We start from the raw sequence: 22,517 nt of genomic DNA on the forward strand, positions 1-22,517 counted from the left end.
GGCACATAATTCTGCTGCTGCGGAGGTGGAGTCGGATTTTGGACATTCCGGCTACTCCATCTCAAGTTTGGATGAACATTCGGCTCAAAACAAGTGTTGGTCTGCCTATAATGTTGAAAAGTAGCACAAACCTTATTGGGACTGATACAAAAATATGCAATGTGTCCTTCTCCTCCACATCTCTTGCATGAAAAAGGACCGTCTGAAACGGCGTTCACTTGGTAAATGCCTCCCTTTTGAGATCCTCCTCCTAGCTCATACTTATCAAAACGCGCAGTAAGAGCTTCTAATGCGGCTACAGAAGGAGATTCAGCAGCTCTCCTTTGATTTCCCCTAGAATTTCCATGCTCAGCTTTATGGGTGGCTATATCTTCAATAATTTTCCACCCCTTAGTTTCTCCAACATTCTCCTGGAATCTACCATTAGCTGCAGCATCCAGGATAGCCCTCGGATCATCATAAAGCCCATTATAGAATTAATTGCACATGCTCCATTGCTCGAACCCTTGGTGTGGAATAGATCGCACCAGCCTCTTGAAACGGACCCAAGCTTCATGAAAATCATCATTAGGTCCTTGCTTAAAAATCGTGATCTGAGCTTTAATCGCATTGGTCTTTGATGCATAGAAATACTTCTTATAAAATGCTTAGGGCCAGCGAATTCCAATCAGTAATCCCATTAACAGCTCGATCCAGATCATGGTACAACTCCCTAGCGGCATCACGGAGTGAGAATATGAACATCGTCTCTTTCACCTGGTCCTGGGTCACACCTGCTGGTGGGGGTATGGAACAACAGTAGTCAGTGAATATCTCCATATGTTCAGCTGCATCTTCATTTGCAGCTCCCCCAAATTGGTTTCTCTCAACCAAGTTAATGTAGGACGGTTTCGCTTCGAATTTTCTATCCGTCCCGGCTGGCAACACAAACCCCTTGTAGAGATTCTCAGCTTTCGGCTCAGAGTGACTAGCTATACTAGCTTCTTCAGCCATATCTGGTGAAGTAACGGTATCTGTGGAAGAAACTGGAGATGGTGGTGGATTTTCTTCAAATAACTCGTTCTCGTAAAAACTAGACTGAGAACTAGGCTCTTCCTCGGACTGTGCTTCTTGAAATAGCCTTCTGTTAACTCGCAGGGTCCTCTCTAGCTCAAGATCAAGGGGAAATAATTCGCCTTTTTGAGACCTACGCATAAGAATAAACTACAACAAGAAGATGAGAAAAGTTTAAGGAACAAAAAGTTCCTTAAACTAAGAAAAAGACTAAAATAAATAAACAACTAAAACTAGCGCTGCCTCCCCGGCAGTGGCGCCAAAATTTGATACCTGTCGAAGTGAGTACCAAAAATAATATTTATAAATTCCAAACTACAACTAGCAAACAGTAGTAAGAGTCGATCCGCAGGGAGGTAGGGAGTCAAGTTGTTTTTATTTCAGTCTATGAATTTCTGGGGGGGTTTGATTTGAGTTTTAACTAATCTAAATGCGAAAATAGATAAACAAATAATAAAAATAAGAGTAAGCAAATGATAAAAAGGAGCTAAGATGGTCGGTTCACTATAGCTGCGATGGCACATAATCCTAGGTAAGTCCGAAATACAGTCGTGTAGGATGGGTAAAACATGTCCTCTTGGTCCAAGTTAACTAGTAGCTCCTTTCGGCGTATGCTACTAATCCCTAGGTCTCACTAATACTAGCTCTCGCCCTGAAAAATGATTCCTAAAGCCTAAATTACTTATCTTTCGATCTTAGCAATTTAGTCGTCTTAATTCATTAATTAATGCCCTCCCCTATCTCTCGATCTACGGGTTGGTCAAAACTAAGCATCTAACAAGTCTCCTCTCGGTCTCATTGTTAAACATTGCACTTAATGAATCAAACGATGCTAACCAAACACGGGTCTGGTAGATCGACCAACTATCTCAGTCGACCGACCACACGGCATAGTCGATCGACTAGTTAAGCCAGTCGATCGACCATGCCCTAATTCGGGGTCACCTATTCTAATGCCATCTATGCTATAGATCCCCTACATCTTAGCACGGGGTGTTTAGCTACTGTTATTTATGCAAATAACATAAACTAATTTGACAATAAGCATAATGGATTTCATACTTGAAATAATTGAATGAATAAATTCGCATAAAACCGTTACTAGGGCTTGGGATTCTATCTAGCAAGAACTAATACTAAAGAAATGAATAAAACAATACTGAAATTAAAGGACTAGAATTACCAAAACAAAGGAACAAGCGATGAATCCGAAAGTAAGGTACGAACGTTATTGGGAATTCTAAAACTACAAATAGCTAATGTATTTATTGTATGCACTAAGGGCGACTTGGTTTTACAATGATGAGAGATAAGCTAGAGAGAGAAAAGCTCTAAAATTCAGGAAACCTAAAATAATGACAACCGTTAAACACAATAACCAAAACCGTTTTTCGCCTTTACAAAAAAATTCATCTTCATCTTCAGCTTCTGGTGCTAAGAATGCGTTGCTGGGTAGTACTAGAGCATGTTCTTCACAGCTGGGACCTAAAGTTCCTATCTTTAGGGGTCCTACTTCTGCAGAAGGTACAAAGGTGCGAGCTTTACATGAGATGCATGGGATTCCTGTTCTTAACCTGTCTGAGGAAGAAGAGGTCAATTCCCAGGATGGATGGGTGCTTAGAAGAAAGGGTAAAGATCAACCGGTCATGGAGCTTATTGCAGAGGAGGAAGAGTTGGTGGAGCTGCTTCAGTTTACGTTAGAGGACAAACAACCTGAGGTAGAATTTTGGAAAAACTCTGTCTTTTGTTATGTTTTAGGCGCTAACCCGCGATGGAAGCTTATTGAGGACTATGTCTATGATGTTTGGGGAGAATTTGGCGTTGACAGAGTGTCGTTCTTGGATAATGGAATTTTTCTTGTTAGGTTTATTAAACAGGGTAGTAGGGATGCTTTGTTAAAATTTGGGTATTTTTTGTTTGATAATAAACCCATAGTTATTAAACCCTGGGAAGTTTCATCTGAATTAGAGAAGGGTAAGGTTGATGTGATCCCTGTTTGGATTTGTCTTGCTGGTATACCGCTGAAATTCTGGGGGAGATGTTTGCCTAAGATAGCTGGTCTTGTGGGGAACTTTGTTCAATTGGATGGACCTACTGTTGATAAAGTTCAGTTAAGCTATGCGAGGGTTTTGGTAGAATTGAAAATGAATCAGATTTTGCCTGATGTGGTTAAATTTCTAGATGAACATGGCAAGGTGGTTAATGTTTCTGTTTCTTATGAGTGGAAACCTACTACCTGTACTAGTTGTACTGGCATAGGTCATCTTGCTACACAGTGCAAGAAGCCTGGTCCTAAAAAAGGGAAGAAGCAGGTTCAAGGAAGTGTACCTAAACCAAAAAATATTCTACAAGAAGTTTGGAGGCCAGTACAGAGAGCTCAGCGTGTTGTTCAGTCCCCTACTATTTTTATACCTGAGGCTTTCCCTCCTTTGGGTTAGTTTAGAATGACTCCTGTTGTCAAATCTACACCTGCTAAGCAGATTATGAGGATCAATAGGCAAGGGGGGTTGGATGGTATCAGATTGTCTGGGAAATTTAGCCTATATACCTTTGCTGATGTTTTGGTAAGTAATGCTACTCCTGGAGGGGGAGTGGCTGAGAGTGGTAAGGACCCTCCAGTAACCATACCTGATGCATAGTATTGGATTCTGGAATGTTAGGGGTCTGAATGACCTGAATAAGCAGAAAGTGGTCAAGTGGTTTATGCACAACAATGGAGTTGGTCTATTTCGATTGCTAGAAACTAAACTAAAGCCTAGTAGTTTACTAAAGAGACCTACTTCTATTTGTGATGGTTGGAGTGTGACCACTAACTGCAGGTGGCATAAAGGGGAGAGAATCTGGTTTTTTTGGAAATCTAATTGTTTTGATATACAGTTCTTGGCTTATAATGCACAATATATCCATATGTGTGTACAGTCTCAAACTGATGGTAGGAAGTTTTATTTGACGATGATTTATGCTTCTAATGATTTACATGAAAGGGTGGAGCTGTGGGATTTTCTTAAACAAGTGGCTACTAATTGTACTGATCCTTGGCTCTGGCTTGGTGATTTTAATACTGTTCTATCTCTTGTTGAAAGAATTGGTGGAAATACTACTGAGATTGAAATGGAACAGTTTCAAGAATGTGTCTCTTTATGCTGTATGGATGATATTTCAGCTACAGGGGCACTCTACACTTGGTCTAATAAGCAGGCTGCTTCTGATAGAGTGTATAGCAGATTGGACAAGGCAATGGGGAATTTTGAATGGATGGCTATGTATGGTGATTATATTGCACATTTTCATCCTGAGGGTCTTTTTTATCACTGTCCTTGTACTGTGGTGCATAGGAGAGCAGACTTAGGAGGAAAAAGAAGCTTTAAATATTTTAATATATGGGGCAAAGCAACAGAATTCAAATCTAGTGTGCTTAGTGTATGGAGGAGAGTATATCCTAGTACCAAAATGTTTGGAGTAATTAAGAAGTTAAAAGCTCTCAAACCTATTCTCAAGAAATTAAACGGTGCTTGCTTCTCTGATATAGAAAACACTACTGCTATTGCAAGTTTGGCTTTAACTAATGTCCATCAAGCTCTGGTTGACAATCCTGGGGATCTGAATCTTCTTCAATGGGAGTTGGATTTAGCTAGTGATCTTAAGGAGCTTACTGTGGTTAGAAATAGTTTCTTATCTCAGAAAGCTAAAATCCAGTGGTCTATTGAGGGGGATTTAAATACTGCTTACTTTCATCATGCTATTAAAAAAAGAATTATGATGAATAAGGTTTTTCAAATTGAAGATAAAGATGGGAGACTTTGTACTGAGGGAGCTGATATCCAGGAAGCCTTCTTGGACTATTACCAGACTTTGTTGGGTTCCCATACTCAGACTCTTGATGTACAACAACATGTTGTTACTAGTGGACCTTGTTGTACTGAGGAACACTGGATCATATTAGCCCAGCCAGTTACTCTGGAGGAAGTTAAGCAAAGCATCTTCAGTATTCCTAATGGTAAATCTCCTGGTCCTGATGGCTATTCAAGCCAATTTTATAAGGACTCTTGGGATATTATTGGTGATGAGGTTGGTGCTGCTATTATCACTTTGATGCTGGGAGGTTGTTGACTCAGGTTAACTCTACTATTATCACTTTAATTCCTAAACTGGATAGACCTACAAGTGTGAATCATTTCAGACCTATCTCATGTTGTAATGTCATCTATAAGGCAATTTCTAAGATAATGTGTAATAGACTAGCAAGGGTCTTACCTGATATAATTAGTAGGAATCAAGGTGCTTTTGTTAAAGGGAGGAGTATTCTTGAAAATATACTCATTTGTCAAGACCTGGTAAGATTGTATAATAGAGGAATGGTTTCACCTAGGTGTATGTTCAAACTTGACTTACAGAAGGCCTATGATTCTATTGAGTGGCAATTTGTGGATAAAATGCTCCAAGCTCTTAACTTCCATGATCATTTTAGGAAGTTGGTTATGCTTTGTATTACTACTCCTTCTTATACCCTCAAATTAAATGGTTCTCATTTTGGTTTTTTTCATGGCAAAAGGGGATTGAGACAAGGAGATCCTATTTCTCCTCTAATCTTCTGTATTTGTATGGAGTACCTAACGAGGGTTATGGAGTGAGATTTGTGACTAACTTTGAAAGTGGATAAAATTCTCTCCCAATTCCCAACTTAATAATTGAGCATGTAGTGAGCTTAAAATGAAGTCTTTGACATAATGAGTGTTAAATTTTTGAAAAATAAATTTATATTTTTCATATGAAACTTTCTTGATTTACCTCATCTTGCAATAATAATCATCAAATTCCTAACTTATCAATACTCTCAACCATATTCAAGATAAAATCAAAGTTGTTCATGGATACCTAGGAAGTTTTTCAAGAGTTTCACCCAAACTTCAAGATAGAAATTTTCATTTTGAGATCACATACCATGTTAACAATTAGAATGGTAGTCTTATAAGGCAATTAAACCAACTTTTACTCAAGTAAGTCAAAATTTGGGCATGACTTGTCTAGAATTCGAAAATTTAAGACGAAGTTTTAAGGCGAAATTTTCACATATTAAACAAAATCCATCCATAACAACAAAGGTTAAGCCTTTGTTGTCCAATTATACACAACAACAATCACCAAAATCCACATATAAATTCATCATTAAAATTTAATTTTCCTTGGCGATGACCAAAAATTTTGACACAAAAATTTGATTTTTTTTTTTGTAACAACCATAATGTTGAAAGCTATTTGTTACTATGAATTAAGTAAAAGCACGAAATTAATTGACACACCTCAAGCACATTAGTGTAGATATAACGAAATCAGGATGAAGAAACAACAAGAAGAATGGTCTACTTGCATTGCTAACTAGGAGAGATTTGAGACGGAAATTTGAGGGGAAAACTTAGTCCAAGTAGTAAATCACAAAAATGGAGTTTTGGAATTATTTTTAGAGAGATTTTGGTGTTGTTTGAATAAGGTGAAAACGAGATATGAAGAAGATAAGGAATGAACAAAAGGAGATTAAACCCGTGTAAATCCCATCCCAGCTCCACTCGGTCAAGTGGTGAGTTTACTCAGTCGAGTGAATTTTTTCACTCAGTCGAGTTGCTGAGTTCACTCGGTCGAGTTCCCTATTTTCCAGGATGTTCCCATCTTCTGGAAAATGGTCCACTCGGTCGAGTGTCAGAGCCCACTCGGTCGAGTGAGAGGTTACTCGGTTGAGTGCGAAATCTTACTCGATAGAGTGGTTGCTTATGGTTTGAAATTCTCGAGTCGAATTAGAACGATAAAATCTCTGCAACAGAAAGAGAAGGTTCGGGAGTCCACCGATTTTCAGTGACTCACCCGAGTTAGCTCATACGTCATCCTATTTTACCGTCTTTTGTACATTATCGTAGTACTAATAACTACTCTACCAACATAGCTCACCCATCACATACAACAAATACACTAACATGCATTCATTTAACACTCGGTGCAAAATTTGAAGAGCAATGTCATCATTCGCAAACCAACATATACCAACTATTTCTAAGCATACAACTCTTAATAACCTAGCATTCAACTTCCACACCTTCATGCATCATGGAAAGTACTATATCATACAAGAACTTAATATAAATCACACATTCATGCAATCATGCCACTATACAACTTTCCACATAGCGTTCACCTATACTCTTAACCACCCACGTACTGACCAACCGAGACACTAGGCACTAGTTTTGATATAAGGGCGCCCCCTCATCTAAAACCGATCTGCTATTGTACTCAAGTCGGGTTCATTTTATTAGACACACCTAGGTTCATTTTGGTTCATTGGTTTAGGTTCCAAAATCAGCGCTCTGATACCACTTTTTAACACCCTCTTCTTACCCTGCCAACGTAATTAGGAGATGTTACCTTCTCGGTTTTCCGAGGCGGTGAATCGGAGATACAATAAACAAACATTTATTATACCTGACAAGTTTAGTGATTACAAACCATTAACTAATAACGAATAAAATACAACTTATGACCACAATACTTATCTAACTAACTTTACTCGTTTCGTGACTCGACAAGTTCGTCCCAACTCCCGCGTGCTAACCAAACAACCTGTACTTACCCTGCTCCACATATGACGAAAGGATATCTTATGGATGGACACATGCCACCCCAAAAAGAGATAGGTAACAATTACACAGATACAACAAACGTCAGTTTCAATAAACAGATAAAGGGTGACACGACTCAAGTGTGTGAACATGCAACATGACTACTAGTATGAATGACATAACATCAAAAGACCACTACCATAGTACCATGACATGCCCAGGCATACCGACAACCGCACTGGTACCGGGACACGCCCAGACATACCAATAACCACAAACAGGTACCAGGAGACGCCCATACGTACCGGGTCCGGAAGCCAACTGGATCCCCTGCCAGACGTCGTGTCTCAACCACAGGAGTCCCTCCGTAACTCAAGCCATTAATGTGCACATCCCTCTTGGAGTGGGAAGCTCCAACAGGCGACTTAAGCGTAAGACGGTCTCCCAAACGTCTTACGTCTCCAAAATAACAACTACAACATTCTCCAACATATATGATAATGACCAATACATGAACGACAACCAACATATCATAATCATCCTCTTAATGATGTGATTACCACTAAATATGTAATAATGGAAATACCCTAATTATGCAAGACTGACTACAACATCCACATAAACAACATCACATTATTGAAACCGAGTAAGCTAACCTACCGTTTAGCAATCTCCTCAAGCTACTCGACTCCGGACCGAAACCGTCTCAAGGAACCGTCTCGTCTTATAAAAATCACAAGATAACTATCACAATCCATCCTATACTAATATACGCTACAAAGCCCCTTATTATTACCCCTTAATTACCCCAAATACACATACTAATCACTAATTAATTACCCATAAAAAATTCCCCCAAAAGTTACGGTTTAAAAGATTTGAAAATGGTAGGTCTTTACTTACTAGATGAAGGAGATGAAGAGAAAGGTGGGAAATCCTCTAATCTAAGCTTGAATCCCAAGTAGTAGCTGTTTGTGAGGGTTTAGAGAGAAGGGAGAGTGTTTGTAGAGATAAGGAGGAAGGTGGAAATGATTTTAGGGTTAGGGAAGAAAGGGGTTTAAATCCCGTGTTTTGAAACAGCGTCACTCGACTGAGTGCTGAGTCCACTCGGTCGAGTGGACTCACTAGGCCAAGTAGAACCCCACTCGGTCGAGTGAACTCACTCAGTCGAGTATACTCTTCACTCGACCGAGTGGATGTAATACCCCAAAGTTTAATGAAGTTTATATAACTAATTTACGTAATTCGATTAATTGATTATGACGGTTATAATTAATAATTGTGAATAAGACGGAATGATATAATAAGATAATAGAATAATAGAGTAATGGGTCGGAATGGTAATTGGGTAATGATAATATACGATAATTTATATGGTAATAGTGAATGATTATTATGTTATAATAATAATAGTAATTGTATTCATAATAATAATAATATTTGTTATGAGACGGTAATTAAATAAATAAAATAATAAAGAAATACGGGATTGGAGTTGGGTCATGTGCTATAGGGCTTGGGTCGACTATATATGTTGCGTAAATTGGTTGATTAATTGCCGGGATCGGATAATTACTAATAATAAATATTTTTTATATTTCCTAATTGGTTCCTTATAACCTTAGCCTACCAATATAAATATATGAACCCTCAAACAATGGTCCTTATTATTCATCAAATCTGAAAAATAATTTATAAATAGAGAAAGGGAGAATAAGAAGGGGTATAGCAAGGAATTTATCGTCTTTTATCGTCTCAGGTAATATTCTCAGACCGTCTCATGTATACATGTTTGCTTTATTATAACTTGTAAACTAGACCACCATAGATCAGGCCGTAAGTACCGTTGTGATCGTGGATGACCAGGGATCACCGTTGACCTGATTTGACCACCGTTAACCGACTAGAGAGGGCGGTTTCAGGCGGGTTTTCGAGGGTGGTTGAAGAGGGTATGCAATATGTGGTTATATGGATTTTGACCCACGAAACTCGTCTAATTGGACCTGGGCTAGTATGGGTTGACACCAGGGGTGATAGTCGACCACTTTTTGGTGGTCTTGGGCGGTTGTTATTGGGGTGTCGTACAGTGGTTGCCGTAATTTCGTAAAACAATGGGGATGAGGGTTTTGAATGTAAGCCGTGTGTTAGGAACCTTCGTTCTTGACTAAAACTTGACCTAGGATGGTGGCTCTACTGGTGGACCCACCGTGGGTTAGAGGGGACCACGTTGGTGGCTGCTGGTTGCGTGGGTGGTGGTTGCATATGGTTTAGCGTGAAATAGGGAAAACAGGGGATATGCGTGTGACCTTCTTAAGACGAGCACAAGGATCGTGTTTGTTGACTTACCGGGAAGAGGGGACTACACCTGGAGCTGCCATGAGACAGGGGTGTTAATGGTCGTGTCCAGAGGTGGTATTGGTGGTTGTGGTAGTCATGAATAGTAGTTTAATCGTGAGTTGTTTAGGTTGCGTCGGGTTCGGGTTCGTATATTGTTGTATCGTGAGTTAGGGCGTGGATTGGTGACCATATGTGGTGGCTAGGAGTGGAGTTTGGACCGTGGCTGGACTGCCGGCAGTGGAGGCTTTCGGTGGTGACGGTGGCAGGTCATACTGGTTGTCGGGCAAGGGTTGGCACATGGTTGAAGGGAGGTCTCACGTGTTGATGGTTGGGATTTAAAGGGATGTGTTTGGTGCAGTAATACACGTGAGTGACTCCAATTATTTTATTGTTGTTGATTATTGTAGAGCGGGTTATGAGTCGGGAGTTGAGTCGGGTTTTTAAGACGGGTTTGTATTATTATTTTATACGGGAAAATATAATTAAAACTGATGGGGCATATTCTGCACCCGCTGACCGAGTCAACATATTGAGCAAGGTCAAAGATATCCACAGCAAGTCAACATATTAGACAGCATAACCGACGCAGCCTGTCGGCCTGTCACTTAGGTCTCGGCTAGGCAACTAGCTAGTCGGGAGGCATATCCGCGTACTCACATCCAAGTCCCCTCGGCATGGAGTCAACCAGGCCCGCCGGTCTGCCATGGGTTCCTCGGCCGAGGGTAGAACAGTCTTTCCACCTGCTAAGCCACTTGGCCACTTGGCCACTACGTGACAAAAGGTGAAAGTCTATAAATACTCCTCAATCCTCATTGAGAAAACGATCCAATAATCCACAATTCATCCATAAACTCATTATTAATCTGGTATAAACTCCCTTATCTCTCTACAATACACTTTGCCAAGTAACACACAACTTAATCTCTTTAAGTTTACTGACTTGAGCGTCAGAGTGAGTACGCTCGGTACGAAGCCGAGCCCTCGGTTTGTTCATTATTTCAGGAGAGACCGAAAGGAAGAGTCAAGCGAAGACGTCATTCACCAAGCTTACGTGGTAAACAAATCCTTCTCCGGAATTACACCCGGAACAATTGGCGCCGTCTGTGGGAAGGACATACTAAAAGCTGGTCACCTACCTTACAAAAAAAAACAAACCAAAAACCATTCAAAGAGCTAAGAAGATGTCAAAACAACAAGAAATAATAGTGAGCGACGAAACTGCATTCTACCAGGATGACACGTTTCCTAATTCTGAGATCGGGCAGTCCCCCACCGGCCGAGTCATTGAGCCGGTGAAGTACGGGATGCCAAGAGAGCCAGAAACACCTCTGCCCGCCGGCCAAGTCACTGTCATGGGACATGTGGTCGATGTAGCCAAACTGAAGCTATTCCTGGACCTGATGGGTAGTACGCCGATCACCCCCGCCGCAACGACGGTGACGGCAGCGCACCCACAGGTGACCAGGGCCCATAAAGTGACCCCGAACAACTTTTCTGGGGCGATACAAGGAGCCATTGATACTAGGACGCCGGCGGAGCCCATGCTGCCAGTGGCAGACCAAAGTCCTTCCCCCACTCGCGGGAGGACAGCGTCGCCGCGGCAACAACGAGGCCACCCCCGAAGAAATGAAGAAAGAAGCCCGGCTCTCCAAAGTCGGACAACAAGAAGCCCTTCCCGCCACGGGGAGAGAAGCCGGACTAGGGTTGCGAGGAGCCGATCGCCACGTGTTATTCGACACATGGTCAGACAGCCCCTTAGTGCCTATGTCCTCGAAGTCTCTGTGCCGACCAAACTGAAGCTGCCGTCCCTATCATACAAAGGGGACAGTGACCCAACCGACCACACCGAGGCTTTCGAGTCTTACATGTCGGTATGGGAGCAGCCTGATGAGGTATGGTGCCGAGTCTTCCCAACAACCCTGCATGGGATGGCCCAGAGTTGGTACAAGGGGCTGCCTAATGGTTCGGTATACAGCTACACCGACCTAAGGGATAACTTCATAGCCCAGTACGCCTGCAACAAGAGAAGGGCCGTGGAGACATCGGATCTCCTCACTATCCGACAGGTGGAGGACGAGTCTCTACGAAGCTATGTGAAGAGGTTCAACGCAAAAGCTCAGCAGATCCATGAGCTGAACACCGAACTAGCGGCCTTCGCACTGATGAAAGGCCTCCCGAAAGGCGAGCTCAAAAATGAGCTGATCAAGTGCGGGGACCTCAACCTCGACTCCGCCAGAAAGATGGCCGACCGAGCCGTAAAGGTGGAGGATTACCACAAGACCTGGGTAGGCCACAGTGAAGCTGGGCACCCAGAAAGGAGGAGCCGCCCGGAGAATGCTGATGAAGGTCGCCGTGACATAAATCGGTCACGGCCTGAGAGATTTAATAGGAAGCAGAACTCGGCGGGCGCCGGGGGGAGTTCGGGACCATACACCCAGAAGCGGTACAACGGTCTCACCCCCCTGGTCAAATCTCCGGCCGAGGTCTTTGCCCTGAGCAAGAATGAAGGGCGAGAGTGGGCAAGACCCCCAAGACGAGGGGGGAAGGCGACACAAGCCAATTTTGCGATTACCACGGCCAGACCGGCCATAAGACCGACAACTGTCGGCATCTGAAGAACGTCATCGAGGAGCTGATCCGAAAGGGGGCCCTCAGCAAGTACGTAGCTGGGGCCCCGGAAACGAGCTCCGACGGGGCAAATAGGAAATCAGTATTCCAGAGGATGGGAGTGATCCATGTTGTTATCGGAGGAAACGAGAATGGAGGGTCAGCTAATGGGCACAAACAGCACCTAAATGAGCTTTACCAAACCATCAACTTTGTGCCCACCACAACGATCCCCGCTTCCACCGTCCCCGATATAACCATCAGAAGGAAAGACTACGAAGGAGTCGTAGCCCCGCACAGCGTCCCGCTGGTAGTCCACCTGGACATAGCCAACCACTTGGTTAAGAGGTGCCTAATTGATGCAGGCGCCTACACGAACATCATGTTCAGGGAATGCTTCCTCAATCTCGGTCTCAAGATTGAGGACATGTGCCCCTGCACCAACCCACTATACAGCTTCTCTGGGGCCGGCCTGGTACCCCTGGGGTCAATCAGGTTGCCGGTGATGTTCGGCCAGGCGGATGCGGCTAAGAATGTTTTATCTGAGTTCGTGGTCATTGATGGTTCGCCCGCCTACAATGTTCTGATAGGCCGGGTTACTTTGAGCGAGGCCGATGCTGTAATGTCCATCCGGGCCCTGACATTGATGTATGTCTCGGACCGGGGGGAGGCACAAAAGCTCGTCTCAAAGGACGAGAGAGACGAAATTATCAATATCCAAATATCTGCCAGAGGGTGTAACATGAAATCCCTCAAAGTGGCGAAGAAATCAGAGAAAGGGAAGAGCCCATCCTTACAATAGGAGGGTAATCCGATGAACACCGTCGGCATGGTCGAAGGAGCCGAGACGGAGCAAGTGGAAATTGACCCAGGACGTACCGTAACTGTCGGTGTCGGCCTGGAGCCAAAATTCAGAGCCAATCTCCTAGACCTGCTGAGGAAGAACAAAGACGTCTTCGCGTACTCAGCCGCCGAGATGCCAGGCGTGAGCCGAGAGGTGATCGTTCACAAGCTGAACGTGCTCTCCACCGCTCGCCCTGTCAAGCAGAAGATGAGGAACTCCTCGACTGAGAAAGACGAGGCCATCAAGGCCGAGGTAGACAAATTGTTAGAGGCAGGCTTTATCATGCCTTGTACTTACCCTGAGTGGCTAGCAAATGTTGTAATGGTGAAGAAGTCATCAGGGGGGTGGAGGATGTGTGTTGATTTTACAAATCTTAATAAAGCATACCCTAAAGATTGCTATCCCTTGCCTCGAATAGATAGCTTAATTGACGCAACGGCAGGCTACACTATGCTAAGCCTGCTAGACGCCTTCTCGTGGTACCATCGGTATTCATGGTCGAAGAAGACATGCCTAAGTGCGCATTCATCACCATACACGGCACATACATGTATAAAATGATGCCGTTCGGTTTGAAAAACGCTGGCGCAACTTACACTAGGCTGGTGGACAAAGTGTTTCAAGATCAAAAAGGGCGAAACATCGAGGCTTACGTCGACGATGCTATTGTAAAAAGCAAGTCGACAAATGAGCACTTGGCCGACTTGAGCGAAACATTTTGTTCACTAAGGAAATACAAGATGAAACTTAACCCAATGAAATGCAACTTCGGTGTCCGGGCAGGTAAGTTCCTCGGCGTGCTTGTCAGCGCCAGGGGAATTGATGCCAATCCAGAGAAAGTCCAAGCAATCACGGACCTACCGGAGCCGAGGAATCGAAAAGAGGTTATGATGTTGACCGGGAGGATGGCGGCTCTCGCCCGTTTCATCTCTCGGTCAGCCGACAAGAGCACCCCATTCTTCAAAGTGTTGAAGGGGAATAAAGACTTCAGCTGGGGGGAGGAACGAGCACGGCTTTCGTGCAACGAAAGCTCATCTTCTAACTCTCCCGACCCCGTCCGGTGCCGATCTTTGGGGAGACGCTATATCTATACATAGCATTACCTCGGCCACGGTCGATCTTGTAATCGTCGAGAAAGAAGACAAGCAAGAACACCCAATCTACTTTATCGCCCATACACCGCCGCCCGAAAGAAATTACCCACTGATCGAAAAAGCAGCCTTTGCTGTCGTCGTTGCCGCAAGGAAACTGAAACCTTACTTCGACGCACATCCCGTGACGGTCCTAACCGACCAGCCATTGGAGAAAGCATTGGAAAAATTCGAAAAATCCGGCAGGCTCATCAAATGGGCAGTAGAGCTATCCGACTTCGGCATTCAATACAAGCCGAGGACCTCGATAAAGGGGCAGGCACTTGCAGACTTCCTGGCCGAGTGCACATATCAAGACGAACCAAATCCCGGAGTGTGGGAAGTATACACCGACGGGTCCTCCACGGCGAACAGCTCAGGAGCCGGCATCCTTATCATCAGCCCAAACGGGGACGAGTTTGAGTACGCCTTGAAGTTTACCTTCTCGGCCTCAAACAATGAATCCGAATACGAGGCGGTGATAACTGGAGTCGAGCTAGCTAGAGCTGCCGGGGCGGATCATGTTGTGGTGAAAACAGATTCACTCTTAGTCACTAATCGAATCAGAGGAGAGTATGAGGCTCAAGACGACGGGATGGTAAGATACCTGGAAAGGGTAAAAGCTGACACCGCAAAATTGAAATCTTTCCAAATCCAATGCATCCCTAGGTCTGAGAACAACCGAGCCGACGCTCTCTCAAAGCTTACCAGTTCAACCATCAAGAATGTCAGCCGAACCGTGCTGGTGGATATCAGGAATGCTAAAAGCATCACTGAGACCGTCGGCATGGTGGGCGACATAGAAGCCGAGACAACGTGGATGACTCCGATAATGAAATACAAACTAACAAAAGAGTTACTGGGAGGACCGCAGCTCTCCCCGAAGATAAGAAGGATCGCCGCACGGTACTTGGTGTTCGAAGGAGAACTATACCGAAGGTCCGTGATAAGACCACTTTTGAAATGTGTCGGCCCGGTGACGCGGAGCTCATACTGACAGAGATTCACGAAGGCATCTGTGGACATCACATGGGGGCAAGAACGCTAGCCCACAAAGCTCTCCGAGCCGGCTACTTCTGGCCTACCATGCTTGAGGACTCCAGAGCTAAGACCAAGAAGTGCAAGAATTGTCAGATGCATGCTCCGGTGATACACGCACCTTCCCGAGACCTGCAACCGGTACTTAGTCCCCTGCCATTTGCACAATGGGGGATGGATTTACTAGGACCCTTTCCGACGGCCTCCGGAGGAAGGAAGTACCTGATCGTCGCCGTTGACTACTTCACCAAATGGGTCGAAGCTGTCGCGGTACCTGCCAAGACCACGACGGCCGTAAGAAAGGTAATCTGGGAGAACATCATAACCCGTTTTGGGTTACCCCAAGTCATGGTATTTGACCACGGCCGAGAGTTTTGGAGTGACAAGGTGATGAAATGGCTAGAAGAGCTCGGTATCAAGTTCGCATACTCCTCCGTCTGCCACCCTCAGAGCAACGGGCAGGCGGAGGCAGCTAATAAAACAATATTGAACGGGTTGAAAAAGAAGGTTGAAGATCTAAAGGGAAAATGGGCTGATGAACTACCCGGCGTACTGTGGTCACTTCGAACCACGGAAAAAGAAGCAACGGGGTACAGTCCATTCCACCTAGTGTATGGGTCTGAGGTCGTCCTGCCAATTGAAGCAACGGTGCCGACATTCAGAACGCAAACCTTTAACCCAGTCGAAAATGAGGAAGGCCTGAGAGCCTACATAGACCTGGTCGAAGAAAGTCGAGACACGGCACGGCTCAACTTGGCAGTGTATCAAAACCGGATGAGAAGAGCATACAACCGTAGGGTCCACAAAAGGGACTTAAGAGTAGGAGATCTAGTCCTAAGAAAGTCGGCCGCCACAAACAAAGGAAACGTCCATGAAAAAATGATGGCCAACTGGGAAGGACCCTACAAGGTGGTTGAAGAAATGAGGCCGGGTACATACCAGCTAACGGACATGGAGGGTGTTCCTTTGATGAGCCACTGGAACACGGACAACTTAAGGAAATATTTTGTATAACGGTGGAGGTGTCCGAGACCGTTGTGGACACCCCAACGCATGATTACACCTTATGAAGAATAATCCAAGTTTTTCATCAAAATACTAGTCCTCTCCATGGTCATGCCAGAATAGACGCCGCGGCCAAAGCCGGGCAGTCACTACCGAAGTATAAAAGCGTATAAGCACTGTTGAGATGCAAATCTGACTGCCCCGGCCAATCCGGGAGTGGCAGAGGAAGCGATCAATATGTCTATAGATACGGAAAGCAGTCGAAATGTAAACTCGGTTGCCTCGGCCAAAGCCGGGAGTGACGAGGGAAACGCGATTTGCCAACAGCAGTTGATACTCGCGAAAGCGACCAACATGCTTAGGAACGTATAAGTACGGTTGAGAAATGCAAATCTGACGCCTCGGCCAGACCGAGAGTGAATGAGGAAGCGATCAACATGTCTACAGATACGAGCGCTGTCGAGCCGTAACCTCGATTGCCTCGGCCAAAGCCGGGAGTGACGGGGACACAATGACCGATACGCTAACATGTTCACAACGGCGGTTGGGAAGCGCAAATCTGACGCCTCGGCCAGACCGAGAGTGAAGGAGGAAGCGACCGACATGCCAACATGTTTAAAAACGTTAAGTATAGTTGAGATACGCATTCTAACTACCTCGGCCAAGCCGAAAGTAAAAACGAAAAAAAAAGCGCTCAATTAATAACGAAAGAAGACAACTGAATGAAGGATTGTGATCAAAGCCCCGGCCAAGCCGAGGGCAAATAAACAAACTTTATTAAACATGTTTACAGGTGATACAAAACGAAGTCGACGGCCGTCCCAATAAGGATAGCCAAAACTCAACCTACCAAAGTTTTACAAAAAAAAAGAAGAAGGAACAACAAAAAGTATCACATTGAGACAATGAAGCACCAAAAGGATGGCAGGGAGAGAAGGCTCAAAAGTTGGCCCCCGAACAGCTGAAGCTATCTGAAGGGCCAGGTGAGTCTGGTGACGACCGCCCGTCTCCCTATGCTTGTTCTTTGCTCGCCACCGGCAGCGAAAGATCATCTTTGGTGGCCGGTCCAGAAGAAGGCTTGGCAGCTTCACGTGCCCTTGCCCTTTCAGCCTCCTCTCTGGCCTCCTTCACCTTGGCATCCCGGGCCGCCCTCTCCACAGCCTCCTCAGCGGCCTTCGCCACCTTTGCCTTCTCCGCAGCCTCTGCCTCCACAGCAACGGCCTTCTCATCCAGAAGCCGATCAAACTCTTGCCACGGGAAATCGCCTTCCGGAAGGAGCTTTTTGATCACATCCCTAGTAGCTTCTTCGGCCTGGTCCCGGTACTGGGCACACATGTTAGGGATAATGACGGTTTTAAGCGTCTCAATGTCCTTCTCCCTCTGGGCGAGGATAGCCTTTGTGTTCTTGTGATCCTTCGCCTCAGCCGAATGAAGAGTCTTCCACCTCTCCTTTTGCCCAACCACGGCGTTGTAGCCGCCCTCCAATTTGTCCCGCTCCTCCCGCAGCTTAGCGGCATTAGCCAGTACAGCCTCAACCTTGGCCCTCTCGGCTAGGACCACCTTCTCACCATCCTCCCTGAGCTTTCGCTCAGCGAGGAAATCATTTTCGGCGGCCTGGAAGTCCTTCTTCGCCTTCTTGGCCTCTTGCTTAGAGGCAGCAAGCTCAAGCCTAAGCCGTTCAAGCACAGGGGCAGCTTCAGCCATGACCTTTTCTTGCTCTATAATGTGAACGCCGGCTAGTTCAGTCCACTTCGCCAGCATCTTGGACAACCATATGCCTTCCGCCCTAATCTGGGCGGGGGAAGGTTTCAGGGATGAGGAGTCGACGGTAACATTTTGATTGCCCGTCTGCACAGGCCGCTTCTCCAATTGTCGTTCAGTGAGAGGGACAGCCGGCAGCGGTTGATCTACAAAAAATTCAGACAGAGCATCCATGTCAACATTCATTGACATGTCAGAAAGTCTGTCATCAGGAATGCCTAATGAACCAGCTAAATCTGAGCCATAGGTTAGATCCGTACCAGCCTTGGTCTTCTTGGTTGGAGGCCCCTTTTCTTTACCGGCCTCGGTAACAGCGGCAACAGCAGACGCTACCTCTTTTCTCTTATTTGAAAGAGGAGGACCCTCCGCAACGGTGACCTCCTCTTCAACATCGACGACCACCACCACCTGCTCCTTTTGGACCACAGGGACTGAAGATTGAGCTGCGGTTGACGCCGTTGCCGCCGAAGACGTTGTCTTTGATCTCCGGCGTGGCACGTTACCGGCGATCTGCGCCTGAGCCGCCGTCACATCCAGTGCCTTCAACTGCTTCTCCATAAGTTTGTGAGGAGCCGGTCTGCGATCACGTGGCAGGGCCTTAGAATGCAACTCAACAACTCTCCTGTTCTCGTCAAGTCCCAACCTCTGGAGGACGGAGGCAGGCAGTTCCGGGCCGAATCGGTCTGCAGAAGAAACGAAGCAGGAGTTAAGTAAAAGAAATAAACCAAAGTTCAAAAACAGAAACATAAAAAGCAAAGATGGGCCTCACACCGACCCCACTCACCCTGTTCGAGGGACGGTATGAGGCCGACGTGGCAGAGAAGCTCATCCTGAAGAACGATCTGCGTCGGGGGCATCCATCCCTTCGGCGTCCCATCCTTCTCAGCCTCAAACAGCTTCATTGCCCATTTTTCGTCCTCACTAAGATAGACCTTCGAGGCGTCCATCTTAAGCTTATTCCGAGAGACGTATCTGTCATGCTCCCCTTGATTCTCGCACCGCAAATTGACGCGGTCCTGGAAGGACCGGGGCAGCGGATAGTCCTCCGGAACCTCAACGTATACCCACCGCCCCTTCCAGTCCTTGCAAGAAGTAAGCTTAGAGATGGTGATATAACCCGGCTCAGTCTGTATATTGTACCAGCCCGGGCCGCCTAGGGTAGTCCCCCGAAGGTGGTGGAGCCGGCGAAAGAGGTTCACCATTGGGGCCTCCCCTTTGAAAAGACACAACCATACAAAACCAACAATCGCCCTGATGGCCAACGGATACAGTTGGGCCACGGCGACATTCATGGCTTTAATAATGGCAGCAACGTATTCATTCAGAGGAAACCGGAGCCCATACTCCAGGTGTCTGATGTATACGCCAATACAACCCTCGGGAGGGCAACAGACGGCCTGACCCTCCTCAGGGATAACAATTCTATACCCCCTACCGAAGGAGTAATGGTGTTCAAAAAGTTCAGAACCGGAGCAGCTAGCGAACTTATTCGTCCAGGAACGATCAGGACTGATCGAGCAGGCATCACCGTGACCCGAAACAAGCGGCCTCTCTACGGTATAAGGGGTCGCCTCATCATCGTCATCATCAATACCCTCCAAATATCTCTCATCAATTTCAGGAGAAGGAGACCTGGGGCCCCCGAACCTTAGCGGGGTAACGGCAAGTGGCTCCTGCTCATCAGGATGCGACGGTTCGCCCCCCGGCGCAGAAGTACTGGGTCCAGCATCAGCAGAAGACATGACAACAAATACTTAACAAATAAAAGTTGAAAAATTTGTTTGTTTACCTTGGAAAAGTGTTACGCCGAGTAACGCTTTGAAGACTAGAGAGAAGTTTCTTCGAAGAAAGCTAGAGAGAAGAAATTTTTTTGAGAAAATGAATTTTTGGTGGCCAAAATCAGGGGCTAACTGCTCTATTTATAGAGCAAATCCCATGAAATGGACCAATCAGGGCAAAGCCCATGAAGCGTCAACCAATCAACACCGAGCCACGTGTCAAGCATGCAGCCACAGAATGCCAATCGACGTATCTTCTTCAACACGCTCCTTGATAGAATGCCAATCGACGTATCTTCTTCAACACGCTCCTTGGTATCTACTTGCCAAACGGCCCGCTGTTCAACCAAGCTTGGCAGCACCGGCCGGGGGCAATCAAAAGCGCACGACACTCTCAACCTCGGTCTCAGCCAGCGCCATTTTCTTTTCCACATTTGATTTCCATTACACATCCATGTGGAGGGGGGATATGATACGGCCTGAGCAGAACCAAGCCGAGGAAGAAGAAGCCGGGGAAGAAATTCAACTTGCGCAGAATACGCTCAACACTCATCGAAGGTCCATACCACGGCATAGACTACGCTGGGGACAAATTGATGGGGCATATTCTGCACCCGCTGACCGAGTCAACATATTGAGCAAGGTCAAAGATATCCACAGCAAATCAACATATTAGACAGCCTAACCGACGCAACCTGTCGGTCTGTCACTTGGGTCTCGGCTAGGCAACTAGCCAGCCGGGAGGCATATCCGCGTACTCACATCCAAGTCCCCTCGGCATGGAGTCAACCAGGCCCGCCGGTCTGCCATAGGTCCCTCGGCCGAGGGTAGAACAGTCTTTCCACCTGCTAAGCCACTTGGCCACTTGGCCACTACGTGACAAAAGGTGAAAGTCTATAAATACTCCTCAATCCTCATTGAGAAAATGATCCAATAATCCACAATTCATCCATAAACTCATTATTAATCTGGTATAAACTCCCTTATCTCTCTACAATACACTTTGCCAAGTAACACACAACTTAATCTGTTTAAGTTTACTGACTTGAGCGTCGGAGTGAGTACGCTCGGTACGAAGCCGAGCCCTCAGTTTGTTCATTGTTCAGGAGAGACCGAAAGGCAGAGTCAAGCGAAGACGTCATTCACCAAGCTTACGTGGTAAACAAATCCTGCTCCGGAATTACACCCGGAACAAAAACAATTGAATTATATAATCAGTTTAATTGACTATATGAATTGAGTAATTATTAATTATAATTGGTTAAATTAATATAATGATGAATTGGATAATTATAATTAAATTATAAATATTATTTATCTATAGGTGACGGACTTGTAGAACGGGTTTATTGAAGAATATTTTTAGTAGATTGCATGTTAGGTAGGAATTTCCTACTCAACTCGCTTTTGTTGTTAAGTGAATGAATGTATAAATGAGACGACTTTTGAGGTTAAGGTTAATATTGTGATTCATTATTGGAAGTAGAGTAATGGGGTATGTTAAGATGTTGGTTGAGATGAAGACGGGATTGTTATTGAGTTTTTGTTGTTGGGTTATATTTGGTATGGAGAGTTAATTATTCAGTGGAGCATAACACGGAGAGTGTTACTGCCAGTTGTGCATAGCGAGTAATCGTTACTGCCAGATGTGCATAGTAAGTAATTACTACTCCCAGAGATAGTTATGCATAGTAAGTGATTGCTACTGCCAGTTGTGCATATTATGGGGGTACTACTGCCAGTTGAGCATGGTACGAAAGTATTACTGCCAGTTGTTGAGTTGAGCATAGCACGGTGTTAAGGGAGTTGTGCTACTGTCAGTGATGTAAATGAGTTATAAGGCTGAAGTAATGAGAATTTGAAAGAAGTCAATTCTGGTTGGATTATTATTGTTGTTGTTTAGTTTATTCATACTCAACCTCGTGGTTGACCGTGTATTCGTGAACACCTGCGGTGAACCGTTTTATGGGGAGCAGATTTGACAGGTACTAAAGATTAGCTGACTCGGGAGCATTGGGATGAGAGCTCGACTTGGACCATAGTTGAAGTCTAGATCACATAGAACAGTTATATCACTTCATTTATTTCCGCTGCGAGCTATAATTATTTTATATTAAGTTTTAGTTAGTTAAATTGTAATAAACATGTATTCACTAAAGTTTTATTTTAAAGTACTTTGGTATTGTTGTACTTTGTTATTCACTATCTCGGGAAACCAAGATGGTAACGCTCTCATTTACTTGGGATGCCTAACTAAAGACTTCTGAATAAGTGGGGGTGTTACAAAGTGGTATCAGAGCAAAACGGTCCTCAGGCCTAACCAATGAATATAATAATGAATTAGGATGTGTCTAAT

The sequence above is a fragment of the Silene latifolia genome, chromosome Y, assembly GCF_048544455.1.
Source record: "Silene latifolia isolate original U9 population chromosome Y, ASM4854445v1, whole genome shotgun sequence".
In the NCBI taxonomy this organism is placed as follows: domain Eukaryota; kingdom Viridiplantae; phylum Streptophyta; class Magnoliopsida; order Caryophyllales; family Caryophyllaceae; genus Silene; species Silene latifolia.